The sequence below is a fragment of the Cynoglossus semilaevis genome, chromosome 14, assembly GCF_000523025.1.
Source record: "Cynoglossus semilaevis isolate Cse_v1.0 chromosome 14, Cse_v1.0, whole genome shotgun sequence".
NCBI lineage: Eukaryota > Metazoa > Chordata > Actinopteri > Pleuronectiformes > Cynoglossidae > Cynoglossus > Cynoglossus semilaevis.
This window is the reverse complement of record NC_024320.1, coordinates 19042783-19060056: the sequence shown is the minus strand read 5'-3', so window position 1 is coordinate 19060056 and position 17274 is coordinate 19042783. Positions and strand designations below refer to the sequence as shown.

At 38.8% G+C, this 17274-nt stretch overlaps 1 protein-coding gene across 2 annotated transcripts in view; it reads right to left on the bottom strand.

Annotated features, from left to right (window-relative positions):
• lhfpl2a (LHFPL tetraspan subfamily member 2a) overlaps positions 1-16368 on the bottom strand; it is a 35346-nt gene extending 18978 nt beyond the window's left edge. The window contains exons 1-2 of one of the 2 annotated variants that reach the window (XM_025062496.1): positions 15869-16368; positions 1928-2017 (exon numbers count right to left, since the gene is read on the bottom strand). The gene's annotated coding sequence lies outside the window, so the exon portion shown is untranslated. The remainder of the gene's footprint in view (positions 1-1927; positions 2018-15868) is intronic. The other variant, XM_025062497.1, reaches the window with a different exon arrangement.
• Positions 16369-17274: the final 906 nt, after the last annotated feature.

Genomic DNA, 17274 nt, shown 5'->3' with positions numbered 1-17274 from the left:
TAACATATATATAATAAGAACAATTGATCTTATTTCTAAAAATCAAGGAAGGACTTAACCATCATAAAAAACTAGAGCTACATTCTTCACTTAGGTGGAGAGCCTAGTGAAGGCCTTCAACTTCATCTCATTTTTCCATCATTACTGAGTTGGAGAGTTTGGGGGCCCTCAGGCCAAACACTGTCTCCATTATACTTAACAATTTTCAGCGCCACCTGAGGCCTGGAAGCAGCCAGGTTCCAGAATGTAGTGGTCAAAAAATGTCCTTCCACTTCAAATATCTTTTATACTTAGCCAGACTCTGCAGAGCAGTGTGTGTGGTGCTGGGTGTCCCTCTCCTTCACACCATTGTTCTCACTGTGTTCTGTGTTTGGTATGATGGCAGTTTAATCCCTTCTTCCCAACTGAGTTTCCCACTATGAAAAAAATACACAGACTCCCTGCCAGCTGAGCCCTCCCAGGCATTTGTTTCATCCATTGCCCCTCAGGGGCAGAGCTTTAGCTCTTGTGGGCACTTCAGGCATAATCCAAGACCCAAAATCAAAGGTAATGACTAATGTCGAACACTGGAACCAAAATCCCATCACTCCTGAATTTTGAACAATAAAATACCAAGTGAGATCATCCCTGATGATCTTCTGCTGCTGGCAAATACATTAGTGGCATGTGAAGGAAACGAGACAAACAAGCTACAGTATGTGACAAGGATGACAGAAAAAAAAAAGATGGAAGGTGAGATGTTTAAAATGTTCTTGGTGTTTTAAGAAAGATTTCAGGGGGGTAAACTGAGATGTGAAAAGGGGTTTTACTCACAAAAGCCTGAGTGTCGAAGACACTTTAGAGAATAGTCTCAGGTGTCGACACGCATTGTGTCCAGCAGACATAGTAGAGCCACAGTTTGTCTCTATTTGAGCTGACATGACAGGATATACACAGCTGTCAAGTCTCATATTTCCAGAAAGAGGAGCAAAGGCTTCCATAAATATCGGCAAAGAAGAAGTAATAAGGTTAATCACTTCCTGGTCCGAATAGTATGTGAACTTAAAAGACACTAATCACTCTAAACAGATGAAATATTTGCTCCTTGTCGCACCCACTGTCTGAAGACAAAGCAGGATAACAGGAAGTGGAATGTTACTCTATTTTAAGAGCAAAGTGACAAACAATCATATTGTGTATTATCTTACTGGGGGTTTCCACATTGCAATGACCTTCACAGGTGGTCTGTGCTTAGTATCTCTGGCTACCATTGTTTTCTCCCCCATGCTGAAAAAACATGCACCTTTCCCTCTCCCTCAACAACCCCAATTTCCGACCTCATCCACAATAAATATACCAAACTAAGTTCAAGAGCCAACACGGCTAACAATATAAATAAAGCAAGAACCCAGAGCAGATAAGGAAGATTTTGTTAACCTTCTCACATGCCCTGCAGACTTCACATTGTGGATATTATTACAATAATCAGAGTTGCTTCATATGAATCTGAGTGATGCCCATGGATTTATTGTTCAGACCACAGCAGAGTGACGACTGCTGGAGGTTTTCGTCTCACAGTAAGAACAATCAAAACAATAAAATACAAATTTCAATTTAATTGTTTGTGGAAGTGGTTGCTCATAATTAAAAGGAAGAAGTGAAGTTGGAAAGTGGGAGTGGTGATAGAGAACACCTGCCCGGAACAACAGCAGCCACTAGAACAGCTTGTATTTCCACTAGCAACCACCAGCTGCCAGGAACCCCAATAATGTGACACGAAATAAAAGCAGGAAGCCCTGTTTCTGTTTGTTTTTTTTGGTCGGCACTAACGCAAAGAGTCCCACATCTCCAGAGGAAAACCTCTGCACTGCGGTCACATGAGGGCAGACAATAGACGACGGAAGAAAATGAAGTAAAAACACACAATGTCTAATGACACAACACCAACCTCTGGAGTGGAATCTTGGGTCAAGCACAGAAGCGATTTTCTCCAGTTAAATCCAGATGGTCAAAGAGTCCTTTCCCTGCTCTTCAAAACCTTTGGAGAAAGCAAAAAAAAAATGCATCGAGTCCAAATCACTAAACCATGCAACCTCCAGAGAGCACGAACACTTCACACACTGTTTGTTTTTCAACAAAAACGAACATCGATCTGTGCGCTCATCAGTATTTTCCATCTAAGCCGGCCAGAGAGGAGCAGATGCACCTGAAGATACTTTTAAAATGTTGTTCACAAGGTCATGAGACAGACTGAGAGAAAAGACAGACACTGATGTCAGCATCATTCATGTGGATTTGAATGTGTGTCAAGGGAAATGTTGCATAATGTTTAGTACAAAAACACACTGTACTTGGATTATGTATTTCTGTATATTCACTCAGAGGACATTTTTGTTTTATTTGTAAATGCAAGTTTGAGGCCTCGTGATGGGTTAAAAGTATAGTATTCTGAATTTAAAAAATAATGAAATGTAAATTCTCGGCTCAATACACTCAACCTATGAGACAAGATTACTCACGATATTTGGTTCACTAGTACTTTATAAAACAATCTGGGGGGGGGGGGGGAGTTTAAATCCAGAGTCTACCATAATGCTACATCAGACGCCTGTTAATGAGTGACTACTGGACATGGTCATTCCTTCAGAACTAGTCAATAAAAATTCAATAGGACAACTGAGCCGGATCAAACATCTTCCTGCTGTCATTAACACGCCCGGGTCACTCTGCCCTTGCTGTCCAAAATCTCATATACATCCTGCTGTAGATAATTAACTAATGGCTGACACTCTTTTCCTTTAACTCTCCAGGGTAACGGTCCGTTAATGGATTGTGTCCTGAGAGTAGCACTTAGCTCTGTTTAACAGCCAGGTCAAAAATCCAAACATCAATAGTCGCAACATTAACAAGATTGCAGTGCACTTCCCAAAACCAACGCCGTGGGACATCCATAGAAGATCTTACTGGCAGAAGACTGAGTGTCTGGACATGTTATTACTTTACAGTCAGATGCAACTAACTGTAAATATGTACAGACAGGTAAATGCCATACTTTAAGATGAGTTGGAGATTAGTTCAAAATAGAATTCGATTAACAAAACATTTCTGGCAAAGATGCACCATGGCTGGCTTTATGTGGCCCACACCAAAAGGATGTGAACAAGGAGCATTTTACCACAATAACACAATATCATTTTTATTTTTTTTAAAGATATCACTATAGCTGTGTTTGCTGTTTAGAAGTTTCATCCACTTTTCAATAGAGCTCCCATAGAAGGTCTGTGAAAGAACAGTTCCTATGGTTATGTTACAGAATTGGAAAACAAACCTATGTTGTGTATGATAATAAAAGACCAGTCAGTTTTGTCATAATTTAAGGTCTGATCCTGAAGAAACTTTCTGGAGTTTGGTTTACTGCCATGTTGGTTCTGTTCACAGTGGTAAGCGTTTGCATATTACAGTAACTTTCATGTGTTGAACATGAGGAATGTAAAGGAGGAAAATTGGATTTTGTGAATTTAATTTGACCTCTACTACTGTGATTGCATAAGAGGACATTTTACCAGGCACTGTTTTGGTCTTGTGATACACTTGCACACACAGTGTTTTTGTTAGACTGTCGTTCTGGTGGTTTCTTTGTAGACTGTTGTCTCAAACTGTGATCTGATGAAGCAAGGTATGACATGGTAAGGCCTTTTGTTTTAGACACCGTTACTGCAGTTGCTGGCGTTTCAAGCTCAGCTGTCTCACAGCTGGGGGCAGACTATTAAATGAGGACTGGGGGCTGTCTGTAGGTACATTTGTTGCTGCTGCCAGGCCCACTACAAATGGTTCTTTCTTTTAGTATTTTAAAAGCTTAAGGAAGCAGTAGGGTGGAAGGTAAGTGTGTGGTTTGTAACATAAAAATAAGTGATTTCAACATACAACATTGAGGACAAGGATTCAGTGCTGTCCTGCTGGGACAACAGCAGACATGAGCGGTATAAGTATAACATTTGATCGTTTAAGGATAGATCTGATGGTTCACCTGGTTCTTTTATACCAGTCACTTAAACCTTCCAGAGATAGATCAGGACTTCAGGCAGGTCAGTCAAGCACTCTTTCTATGAAGCAGTTAATTCATAGATATTTTAACATATGATACATTTAAAAAAAATGGTAACAACTTTTCTGCAATTGAGGTTTGTGAGGCAAACCTTTGTTGAAAACGAATTTCATTCATGAGCAATGTACATCATGAGAACACTGGTCAATGCTGTCAACGATTCTTGACCGACGTATGTATTTAGTCAATAAAAACTGAGCATTTCTGTAATTGTAATATCTGTATTAAAACTTTTGGAGTTCCCTATGTAAGCTTATATCCTGGAGCTGTACAAGCAAAAGTGGTATTCTAATTGTCCTGATAAATCAAGGTTTGATATTTTATCAAGCATAAAAGGAAAAATAGAAGTCAACGTAGAGACATTGACCAATGCCATTGCCAGATGCCTGATATCTCCAGATGCCTCCAATATCTCCTCAAACCTAAAGCCACCTCTCTGGGGAGGAGGCCCTTAATAGAGCACAGATATTAGTTGATGATGATGGCTACCAAATATAAAAAACAATTGCAAAAATGTAACACATCAAAGTGAGGAAAACAAAGTCCACTGTTGTAAACATATGGGAACATGTGGCGTTTGCAGGGAGAAACAATAGTCATTGTCATTGTAGACTGGGTTTAAAAACCTGTGTTAAGACTGGAACTGAATTGGCATTACAGCTGTGTGCTCATAAAATACAAAACAGATCTGACTAACAATGACTTCATCCCTGCACTCAGCTGCCAGTGTGTGTGTGTTTATGTGTGTGTATAGACTGTGTTTCAGTGGAACATTTTTTTCAGGACCAGCAAACGGTTGCTGCATCAGCACCACAGAAACCACTCAGTGGCACACAGTGCATAACAGTAAGCATCTAGGATCGTACATGTGCAACTGGAGGACTTAGGTTGTTTGAGTCCAACACAAGTGGAATCTCATACTTCTGCTGCCCTTTGCTGTGCAGAGTGCAGGGGACGTGCAAAACATTAAAAAGTACAAATCAAAGCAATTATTGTTCTGGAGAATAATACACATTGTCTGTTCTTGCTCAGCTGGTCAGCTGCATTACATTCACCACACATTATTTTTGGAGCCAGAAGTGAAACAGAAGGGCTTTGAAAGCCCTGCCAGGAGCTCTTCAAAGAGAAGTGGGGAGAAAAAAAAAGTGGGGTTCTGGTGCCTATGTGATGGAGGCAGCTGTGATCTGTTGATGGCAACTGGAGGGTTGGAGCATTACTTCAACACATACGGTGTTGACCATGTCAACACTGGTCAATGCAACTTTTTCATGTCTGATACCGATTCTGCTGCAGATAATAGTGTCCATGTTTATGAGCTGAGCATTTAGGATTAGGTATCAGATTGGATGGGCGATAGCTGTTTTGTTTTGTTTTTTCCGATGTTTGATCCTGAAATTCTGACCAATATCGGACTGATACGATACTAGTATCGAGACATCGCCATTGTTTACTGCAATTGTTAACATACATAAATCACATATCTCTGCATGTATGTGGATCTGGTTGTATTGTCCTGGGTCAATAGTTGACTGGTCAAACATCATGTTTTTATCCAGTCGTTATCCTCCAATCTATTCATGTATTAATGTATTTTGGCGGTTATAGACCGTAGAAACTAATGGTCTAAGATGTCAACCAACACACAACGCAAGTGTATGACATGATCTTTTGAATTAACCTTATTTTTTAAACTGTATTTTCTTGCATTCATTCCTGGAGTTCTTAACGACTCCGAGAACATGTAACAAGATTCTCAGACATTGTAGCCCTTTCTAAATGAGGTTATGCCATTATGTCTGACTCCATCTCCTCAGTTAGGCCCTAATTCGTCTGACACAGGCACATATAACATCTGTTCCCAAAAAAAGCACTTAACATTGTAGCACAAGCTGAGCCATTAAAAATAAAGAACAGTACTGTATGTGTAAATAAAAACACAAAGTGTGTTTCACTCCCTGGGGCACATGCTGATTGCACACTTTGCACTAATGTAAAGATTATCCACACTATCCAATTTCCTCTCCTATATACGGTAGACGTGTGCATATGTATATATGCACATGTGTTGGTGTATGTGTGCGTCTCTACGCCACAGACTGCACACACAATGACATCACCCAGTGGTGATTTGGGCGTTAGACTCAATGTGAAATACACCAGATGGCCACAGGGCATCACTCAGCAAGACAGCTTTGTAATTCTCACAAGCAGATAAGAAAAATCAATGAAGGCAGGATGAAAAACAATGACCTTTTCATGACTGTGTCCTGTATCTGTTGAAGTATGTGTTGCTTTTGATAACTTTCTTTTTCTACAACACAAGACAGTGAGGAGAGGCAAATTTGAACTTTATCAATTTATTTATTTACTATCAAACTCTATCACTGTAATTCCTGCAAAACTACCAATGTCACTGAACAAAGAAAAATAATATTAACTAATGATTAATCCTTGCCTATGTTTTGATTAGTCAACCCTTTTAAACTAGTCTAAACTATCAAAAGTGTCTTATTGTAAATATGAATCAACAGGAGACTGTTGGAGACTGAGCTGCTTCATTGTCTAATAAAGGTTGCACAAGAACAAGGCTAAATATAGCACCTTCTCATGTTGGAGTGGACAACACAGTGTTGAGGCCAAAAAACACTCTAACATGGAAATGTGTCTGCCAACAGTGACATAAGCTTAGAATCCTTCAGTCAACCATCACAGGGCCACATACAGTCCCGGTCACTCACACCTTAGATCCTAGGTCCTTCAGTCCGTTACTTAACTTAATCCCTAACAGGTTTCACAAAAACTCCAACACACATGGGGAAAACAAACTCCACCCAGAAAGACCTCTGGAACAGTGATCATCTTACTGCAAGGCAAGAGCATGAACCACTATGCCACTGTGTGGCGCTCCCCTGCACTTCCTACAGTACTTATTTCAATTTACTGTGTAAAGTCATTGATGATGTATGGATCTTTTAAAAGGTAAATAATTGACAAAAGTACAGTTTCCTGTTAGAACGGGGCGTCTTATGAACATATAATATTTCAAAGACACTACAAGGACAAGTGACTACAATCTTTTGTCCTTGTGTTTGTGCTGGACATTATGGTTTGAGTCAAAGCTAGCATTGGGTTTTTGGACATATTCCTGACCCAAGTAAATTCCAGCAGCCAGACTCATCTTGTGAAGTTAGACCTAACACCCATACCACTTTGAAAAGGTCAGGTTTGTAGACTCTATGCAGGTTCTAGTAAGAAAACCTACATCTGGGAAGGCAAAGGAGCAGGCGTGATAGAACACTGATGAAATCATCAGCATTCCCATTGTAACGGGCTTACATCAGTTAGAATTCCACACTTAGCTGTGAAGGGAAAACACTGTAAACACTTAGTTCTTTCCGTTTTAAGTCATTATTTGTCTAATAAATGAAATCCATTCTCACAGTTTTCACCTAGTATATTCTGAAACAAAGCAAACAACTGCAAAGGAAAAAATCTGTTTTCTGTTTACACTGGCATGTGCAAGCCCCAGTTTAGTAAGCAGTCGTGTGGTTTATGTTTCCAGCTGTTGCGGTAAAGATGGAGATATTAGGCAGATATAAATGAATGTCGGGGTGATTTTCCTGGTGGTGAGGATGTAGCCTGAGGCAGTTAGGGAATTGATCACACTGAGGGAACGGATGGCAGGAGAGAGATGATAGGGAGCGTCAGGCTGTAAGAGTACAAAAGAAACTCCATACACCCTACCCTCTGGGTCAAAGGTCACAGATGTCTGACCCTGAGCCAGTCTAGTTAATTGTAAAAGAAAGACCTCACCTTCTCTCTCTGCCTTTGCCCTTTGTTCTCTTCTTTCTCTTTCTCTCTCTCTCTCTTTCACTCATTTGCTTTCCTCAGTCTTTGCTCTCTGTCAAGAGCCACTGTTATTACCCTCCTCCAGGATTCAGGCTTGTGTTTACTCTCCCCCTCCACACAGCCAGTGACAACGTAATTCTCTGTCCTCAGATGGCAAATACCACTTAGCTGTCAGGGGGCGCCACCAAAATGACGACAGCAAACAAAGAAATGCCTCATTCCCTGTGTTCTTCATTCTTACCCTAAAGCAAATGTACTTATTTGGATGAGACAAAACAAAGGTCAATGACAAAGAGAAGTGGACATAATTGTAGCAAACCCTAGCATCCATAATGAAGACACTCCGCAACTACAGTTATTCACTGCTATGGTGATGATTTGTTTGCACAAATTACCTTAAGACTGTGCAAAAACTATCAATTAGAAAAGAAGAGATCTGGCTCTGACATCTGATGCGCTACGACTTCATTTTAAAATAGTTTAAGGAACAATCTTGCCCTTTGGCTACAGTAAGCATTAAACCTTATCAAGAAACTTGATCAAAGTCATACATGACAAACCCCATTTTTCTTAAAGAAAACCCAGCTTATTTAACATTGAAAGCAATTTTCTGAAAAATTATAGATAAGCATAAAATCACGAATCACCAAAGATACCAGTAACAACAATTCAGGGGTGATACAGTACTCACATGTTGTTGATCCAAGTGAACTTTAAACTTAATTATTACAAAACAATTTTTTCTTTCTGATGTGAAGGACATGCAACATATTTATATTAAATACAAATACGAGTAGAAACACAAGTAGTGTGAGTGTTTCAAGCACCGACATTGACCTTAGATTCATTTTAAGTGACTTCTTGGCTCATCAGTAAAAGGAAAGCAGAGATACCACGCTGAGAGGCATCTAGCACACGAGGCATCACTTTGTAAATCGTCACATCTGTACGCTGTGGTCTACAAGTTAACTCTCTGATTTACTGATAAAGAAGAAAAAAAGAACACGAAACAGTAGGTAAGAAGGTTAGGTCAAGATAAATCAGGCTACAACTAAATGTATTAAAAAAATGACAGTGGGAATTAATGCTGACTGTTGTCACTGGCTTTACAGACAAAAGCCAGATGTTTATTGGGTGTTAGTGCATTTATGACCGGTGGAAAAAGGCCTGAAATAATCAAAGTGCACAAAGTCTCAAAAGCCCCACAAAGATGCAGTCAATTTATTTGTACATGATCCATGAAGATGTAGCTCAAACCTGAAACTGACTCAAAGAGTTTTGGTCTGTTGGTAAACCTGTGTTCCGGAACCAAAACCTCCTGTAAAACCTATGTTTATATTAACTACTCCAAAGGCTGAGTGTTTCATATTACACTGAAACCATGTCTCTGTCTGGTTATAAAATCTTCTCATCTACTAATGAAGGGACGGGAAAGAACTTCTGCAGGACCTGTGTGGTCCCTCTGGTGCTGTAACATTACCCTGGACCGCTGCAGTGGAACAGTTACCTTCACCTGGAGGATCCTCACACTACAAATCAACTCACAGCTGCACAGACCATAAGGCAGTGACCGGGCTTCACAGCGACACAGCTAATAATGTGGAAATTCACTCAGTTCCCAAGGTTTTACAGGCATATTTTATAGTTAGAAAAAGCTTATTTTTCTCTTAAACTACTTTGATATTTGTATCAGCTGAAACTTTAATGCACTGGTCTGTAAATTTTTTTTTATTTTGTTATATGACATGAAATTGATATTTGTATCAGCTGAAACTTTAATGCACCGGTCTGTGATTTTTTTCAAGTTTTTTTTTTTTGTTATATGACTGGTTAACGTGAAAAAGTGTATTTAACTAACACTCCAGGATAGACATTATTGGCTCATGTATGGTCATGTGATGGTACTGGATAAAATAGCACAGAGTTACTGTTTTTCTGTGGAGCTGTATATCTCTAACAGCAGTGTGAAAATACTGACTAGCTTCTTGGCTTGGGTTTTGACTGACAGTTATCCCAAAGTAGGGTCAGTAATACAACGCATTTATGTCTACATTTATTATTTTTGCTGTAATAAAACTACTGCCACGGTTGTTTCACTACAACAAAACGTACGGAAATATAAATCCATTCTTGCATGAATAGAATTTAAGAAAAGGTCAATACACAATACAATAACATTGGTCACAATTGGAATTATTGTTCATTACTGACGGTTGTTTCACTACAACAAAACGTACAGATTAAATATTTCAGGTGATATGTAAAATGGAAATCTTGTCAAAGCAGCAGAAACCAGGGGCTGTTGGCTGTAAGAACACTTACATGCTATGAATAGAATTTGGCTGAGCCACTAACCAACCTTACATTCATCATGAGTCACCTTCGTTATAAAAAGTAGGTCTGCCAACACAATATGTCTACAAAGACAGAGAGAGCATTATAGCTTTTTGGTCCAAATAGAGCGCCACCCACAGGTCAGGTAATGGGCACCAAATGCTCAATGTTGACAAACACATATACCATTATGATTGAACGACATTGCCCCCTTAAAACCAATCACTTCTGTTAACATGTGAAGCATACATAAATAGAGGCAGAGAAAATAATCAATTATATTGTTACTAGTATTTTTTTTAAATATAACAAATGAACCATGACTTATAATCACATTGCAGACACAATGTTTAGTTTTGTTTATCACATACAAACATCCTAAAGCCTCCTGACCTAAGTCAAACTGAGCACATGATACAATTTAATGGCACATTACACAGAAACACAAGGCTCATTATGGGGGGTCATAACCTTTCACTTTTACCTTACAGCTCTGGGGAGGAGTCAATGATCACTGATCTAATCAATAATCAAACATGTCTGATACAGTGGTTGCCAGAGGAAAAAACAAGGGCCTGTGAGACGGATGTAAACAAGAGATGAAGATTTGTCTGAGAGACATGAGCTGCAGTGAACACGGCCAGCAGAGCTGAATGAGTCTGCAGCTGCTCAGGGACTAGATAAAGTGCTGGAGGCTGTGCAGCTGCAAAACGTACCGTCTGTCAGCCACACATTCCCCTGAGACTGACCCCCAGCTCACCACAAAGGAACAAAACCCATTTCTTTCTCCTCATTTCACCTGGCAGTAGGGTCTTGCCCCCGTCCTCCCTACCCCACCACTAGTCATTCACTACTGTGGATTTGTAGTGTTGTGTATGTTTCACACCAGTCTCTGTAGACAGCACTGTTTTGAAAGAAGGTACACCAGTGAAGGATGCAGGCTTTGTTACTGCCAGGATCCCACCCTGCAGGTTTCCCAGTAAACATAAACAGCGAGTGGCTACAGAAGGTTGTACCCTCAGGCGAGGTTGATCTCCATAATCCGTAGGAGAGTGGGTTCAAGGCAAGGCAAGAAAGAATAGCAGCAGAGAAAGGAGGGACAAAGATGTTTATCATTGGTACTGCCTAATCTAGTCAGCGTGCATGACTGCCACACAGTGTTGTAGCTGGGGATGGAGGAGGGTAGAGACCTGAGCGGCGATGATTCAGAGGGTCATGGAATAAACAGACAGACCGGGTTACAAGAATGAGGTTATTTTTGTAGGAGTTGCTGGATATTGTTACATTTTACATAAACATGTTTTTTGTCTACAACAGTTGGTACCTTATGAAAGACCTATGAATCATCTAGCTGATTAAAATCGGAGGAAATCTAGGTAGGAAAGTTAAGGTTTAATGGTTTAGTAGTCACCTGATTCAAAAAGCTATAGCTTATATGTAACAATACTTTGTCAGATAAACATACATTTTGAGATTTTTTAATGTAAGCTCATTTCAATATTTAGGAATGCATCATTTCAAATGGAAAAGATATTTAAAGTAAAGAAATACCCAGACCAATAAAGACATGTTGTGTTAGCTCTGATTAGCTGATTTTATCTCATATGCTTAAATATGTCAGGCAAATAAGGGTTAAGATTTGTTTTCCTTCTGTATAAACTTTTAAATCATACCCTAGCATTTTGAGATAATGGCCAGCACTGCATTATTTTGCATACTTACATATTGGTTTCACTTTCCACACCTGAAGACCATGTCAGTGCATGAAATAGTGATGATAACAACAGCAACACATTTGAAAAATGTTATCAGAAAATGACTGAAAGTATGAAATGTATACAAAAAAACAGGTTTTGTCACTTGTAGTCAACTGCAGAACTGCAAAACTGTTCCAGACAGGCTGCAATTTTTTTTGAAAATTGAATTCTCCTTTTAGATTCTTGGAGTGAAAAGCCTTGTTACGTAATGTGACCTAGTTAGGATTTGTCTGTTGGACGGTCTTAAGTGCATTACGTCAAAAGTTGTGTCCAAATAAAGAATTGTCAGGGTAACAGCAGTACCGTGTTGGTTTTATTACAGAACATCCTGCATTAAATCACTATAAGACTGAGCAGTCTTGTTATACTGGAACAGAAATACCCTGAGTTGAAAGAATCACTGTTAAAAAAATGTTGATTGTTAAAAAACAGATGGGGACGTTCCACCTGAATTGTAAAAGCTACAGTTGTAGAAAGAAATATGGTACGAATAAACCTGCCTTGTTACTAGACCTATCTGTGCAGCCGGATATCCAGAGTAAGGCTTGTCTTCATCAAACTGTATTCCAGATGCTTGTTCCAGCCAACCGGAGTCGTCTGGTTTAACCTCTGACCCCAAAGCAGCAGTTCAATTAGTTGATTTCACACTCTGGTCATGGTGACGCCATGGTAGTAGCTCTAGTTACAGGCACATGCTGATAGTGTACAGCTCTGATATCTATCAGCAGTCTGCTCAGAGCAAATTATACTTAGTACAACATAAAAAAGTTTTTCTTCTGTGTGCTGGAGACGGCTCTACGCAAAAAGGTAACAGATAAAGAATACGCATTAAACCCATCGGGATGGTGAAACAGTGGCAACAACTATATGAAGTTGAGGTAAACCACCGCCAGTGACATTATCTGCACCACAATAAAGTAGGCCTTTATCGTGGTGCAGAATCCAGGCATTACAGAATAAGCTTTACTTTATATGAACAGAGAAGTAACTGCTCATAGGGATGACCTTTTCAAAATATCTGTGACACACAGCTGCACACTCGGATACTTTAATGACTTTTCCTTGTCTCAATAGAGACAGGAGTTTTCTGCAGGGTGGTAATGAATGAAACCCACTTTCTTTAAGTGGGCCAAATAGTGATCCCTGAGGGACTGTTTGCAATGGCGCATATAAGGTTAAAACACTGGCAATCCCTGGCTTTAAGTGCAATCTTTAATCAGAGTCACTCATTTAGTGATGACATAACCGTTATTAAACATCAGAAATTTGGTTACCAGGAAATGGCTAAAGACTAATTATAAAATATAGATAAATATTAAAGACCACAATGTGGTTGCACTTGCACAGCTGGAAATGTAGGAGCCAAGATGAAAAAACTATAAAAGGTTTTGATAGAGATACCAGAATAGGAAATACCATGAATAGTGCAGTAAAGGCTGAAAAACTATTAGAAAACTCTGCAAATCTGGCAGTGAATAGAAGCATAAAAATAAAAATAAAGACAAAACAGAGCTTGAAGACTGTTGCCCCTTTAGATCAGTATGTTGACAGTAAACCATACAACAATTTTGGGGCAAAAAGGTAGAGCCAAAGACAATGGTAGATGATTTATGATTTAAAGACAACAGTAGATGATTTATGATTTATAGTAGTCAGATGATTCAGCTATAAAAAACAGATGTCAGATTTGACATGGTAAATACAAAAGAGACTTTTATCAATGAAACATGGAGAAGACATCATCTCTGCACCAAAGGGGTCTCCCATGACATGGATAAGTATAAGGCTTATTGTATGTCCTATAAGTCGATGCCGACTGTTGAAAAGCTCAACTTTCTGCTGAGAGAAAGGCTAATGAATTCACTCGTGGTACGGTACATCAAAACACTATATTTTCCTGTTCAATTTGAATGATAATGATGCAACACACAAGGGGTGAAGGTGTAGAGGGTGTGAGGTGTCACCACTTCCTGGGAAGAGAATGGCAATAAAACAATGAGAGGCACTTTTTTAAAACAAATTCACAACGCTGTCCCTGACTCAGGTTACACAACTATTCAGAGACCTCTCCATTTTTATTAACGTATACAGTATAAGGTCGCTCCCCATGGGAAATCTTTCTATTTTCCACCTACAAATATGGGCTTGCAGGTGGAACCAGCTCTCATGTTTACTGTTGAAATACAAGATGACCAAAAAAACACAATGACCTATGTCGTACTTTGTCAAAACTGACTTTCTCTTCAACACATAATGGCAGAGAAACCCTTAGATCTCTGAAACGTACACTGACACATTCAGCCAACCAGCAGGTGTTTGGAGTTCATCCTGATTTCTTTTAGATAGGGTTGTTTAGGACAGACATTTTGCTATATTAAAAACAGACGTGATTTAATATTGTAGCGAAAATATACTAAACATGATCAAAAGAATCATGTTTAGTAAACACTTGACAGGCCTTAGAGATAGATCACCTTAAAAATGTTTGGAGTCAAAGAAACAAAGATTTTAATTTTTAAATTAGAGTTGTAAAAGCTCTGGTGTCCTAAATTTGTTAATCTAAAAATAAGAAATAACAAAAAAGTAAAAGTAACTATAGGAAGGAAATATGTGTTTATCTTATCAACGTTCCATGTCAACCAGCTCATTCATCCTAATAAGTTGAGAGCTAAAATAAGCCTCTTGAAGGAGAAGTAGAGAAGAATCTTCAGGGAATTTGAATATTAAAAAGAATTTTATTTAAATATTTTTTATATTAAAATATTAATATTTTATATTAAAATTTAAATATTAAAGAACTGTAGTAAAAGATCACTTTTGTTGTTTGTTTGTTTTTTTCTTTCTCAGGGTTACCATGGTAGCAGTCTGCACACTGATGTGGTATTGTTTTTTGAACAAATACAACTCCGGATGCATGTCTCACCTCCAAGGTTGGAAACAATAAGGAGATCTAAATTATACAGGAAAAATATGGAGTTGTCTTCACTCACTGTTTCAATAAAACTCCCCCTCAGCCGCCCTGGTGTGATGAAGACATGTAATGTGCTCAGCTGACAAGCAGTACAATAGTAATGTTTTGTTTGAATTAATTCTCTCATCTGAGTCAAATGTTTATTCATGAGATAGAGTGAAACAGATTTGGAGTTTGGACTATATACCAGTTCCACACTGATAAATGAAAGGAGCTTTGGGGCAGTCACGTCTGAGACACCACTCAACCACCATTTATTTGTGATGATGTGACTGGTTTGCTAATAGTTAACAAGAGCTCTGCTGTTCTGGGTAGTACAGCACTGATGTGAATGATGTTAAAATGTGTTATATTATAATAATAATATAATAATATTTCTCTGGGATGTACTCAATACTACAGTTTACTGAAATAATCCACCTTTAAAATCAAATTTCTACCGTTACTGTTACAACTAGTAAACTAAATAAAAAAACAAAACTGTAATTTAATAGAAACTTAACTGCCGTCAACTCTTTTCCTGCCAGTTAAAGCAACATAAATGAGACACAACATAAGTGATAACAGTGATGATGAGAATTGAGCCTGTGAATGTGCTGCATTGGTTGGCAGAGCATCTGCTGGCTTTCCCTGCCACTTTTCCGACAGTCTGAGGAAAACTCCTGGAGAAACCAGCCCAGGAGGGAAAACTTTCACAGAAAACCACACAATCCACGAGTGAGTTTATCCAAAGAGAATACGGCGTGGTTAACACAGAGAGGGGAAGAGAGGAAAGGGAGAGACAGACAGAGGGAGTTCTTCTCTCTCTCTCTCTGTGATGTTAGTTTGAAAAACTCTCTCTCTCTGCTCGTTATGGGAATCTTAGACACTTACGTGTAAAGTCTGTGAATCGACGGCTTTGAGGATTCGTGCGCAGGCCTCTCTCCGCGTGGCTCCTGCTGTTGAACTTTAAATGTCGAACCAAGCTTTGTGAGCAGATTTATATTCTCCAACAGCAGCAGCAGCCATCAGTATCTGCCCTTCGTGCTCCACGTTCTCTACGGAACCACAGAAGAATGAATGGCTGTGCTCCGGCTCCGGCTCCTGCTCCCCCTTCAGTCGGCACAGCCTGCTGTTGGGATGGGAGTGACGGTTACGTTAGCCCCCTCCCTGCCTGTTCTGTCTACCAATCACCGCCCCTCTGTACTCACCACGCTGTGATAACGGAAAACATTTCTGTCATTCTTAAATGACTGGGTATTGAACTATAGTTCATTGGTTGTTACATTTATACAATTACTTTTACTTTCTTTCTTTAGTTTCCCCTGCATCCGGGTCGCGCCACAGCGTACACTCTTTTCCAACAGATATCTGTTCTGGCACAACCTGAACAGATATCTGATTCAGATGTCGGGAAGGGAGTTTTATTCTCAAAAAGAGAAAGTAAACTATGATTAAATACGACATAATCATTTAGATTTATTGTATACCTTCAACAGTCTGTCAGTTGAGCCTGTAGCTTTGGGAAAGCCTAAATTAAACAACACAAAAAATAACCGTTTGTATACACAGTAAGTTTGGAAAAAGTTTTTAAAAAGCACGGGTAAACTAAGTTGTATAAAATAGGTATGTTAAGTTTGAAAAATAGAATTGTGTTACCTGTTGAGTTAGACTCCACGTCACCTTAGATAACTTTATAAAATGTAAAACTATAGATTAATCGGGCACCTCCGTCGGCTTTTTGCCGGAACTATTTCAAAGTAGTTGTTCAGCGTATGAAATAAAAAAAAAACGTCAAAAAATTGAAATGGCCTCATCACTGCATGATATAAAAAGGTATCCCTCCAACATCCTCTACATCGGGTTAGTCACAACCTTAAATTCATTGGTTTCAATTCTGTATGAAAATAAACACAATTTAAAAATTGAATAAGCAAATGACATGAAAAACATAATCTAACATTAAGTTTCACTACCGTCTTTACTACCTAACAACAATTTATAATATTTTGCTTATGAAGTTAGAAGAAAAAGCAGTGCTTTTCCTCATGCTAATCTATTTATTTAGCTTACGTTAAGATATTCTCTATTTATATGCTGAAAGAAATATGACATGATATGACATGAGTGTTTAAAAGAGTTTAAGTTTTTTTTTAATGAACAGGGATGAAACTGACTTGCTAAAGTCAGGGTTTTTGTGCAAACTTACACCATTGTGTTTAAAGTACATATCGTATGTTTATAGTAAAATAATAAAAGAGAAAATGTGACAGACTACGTTATCTACTACTTCTACAGAC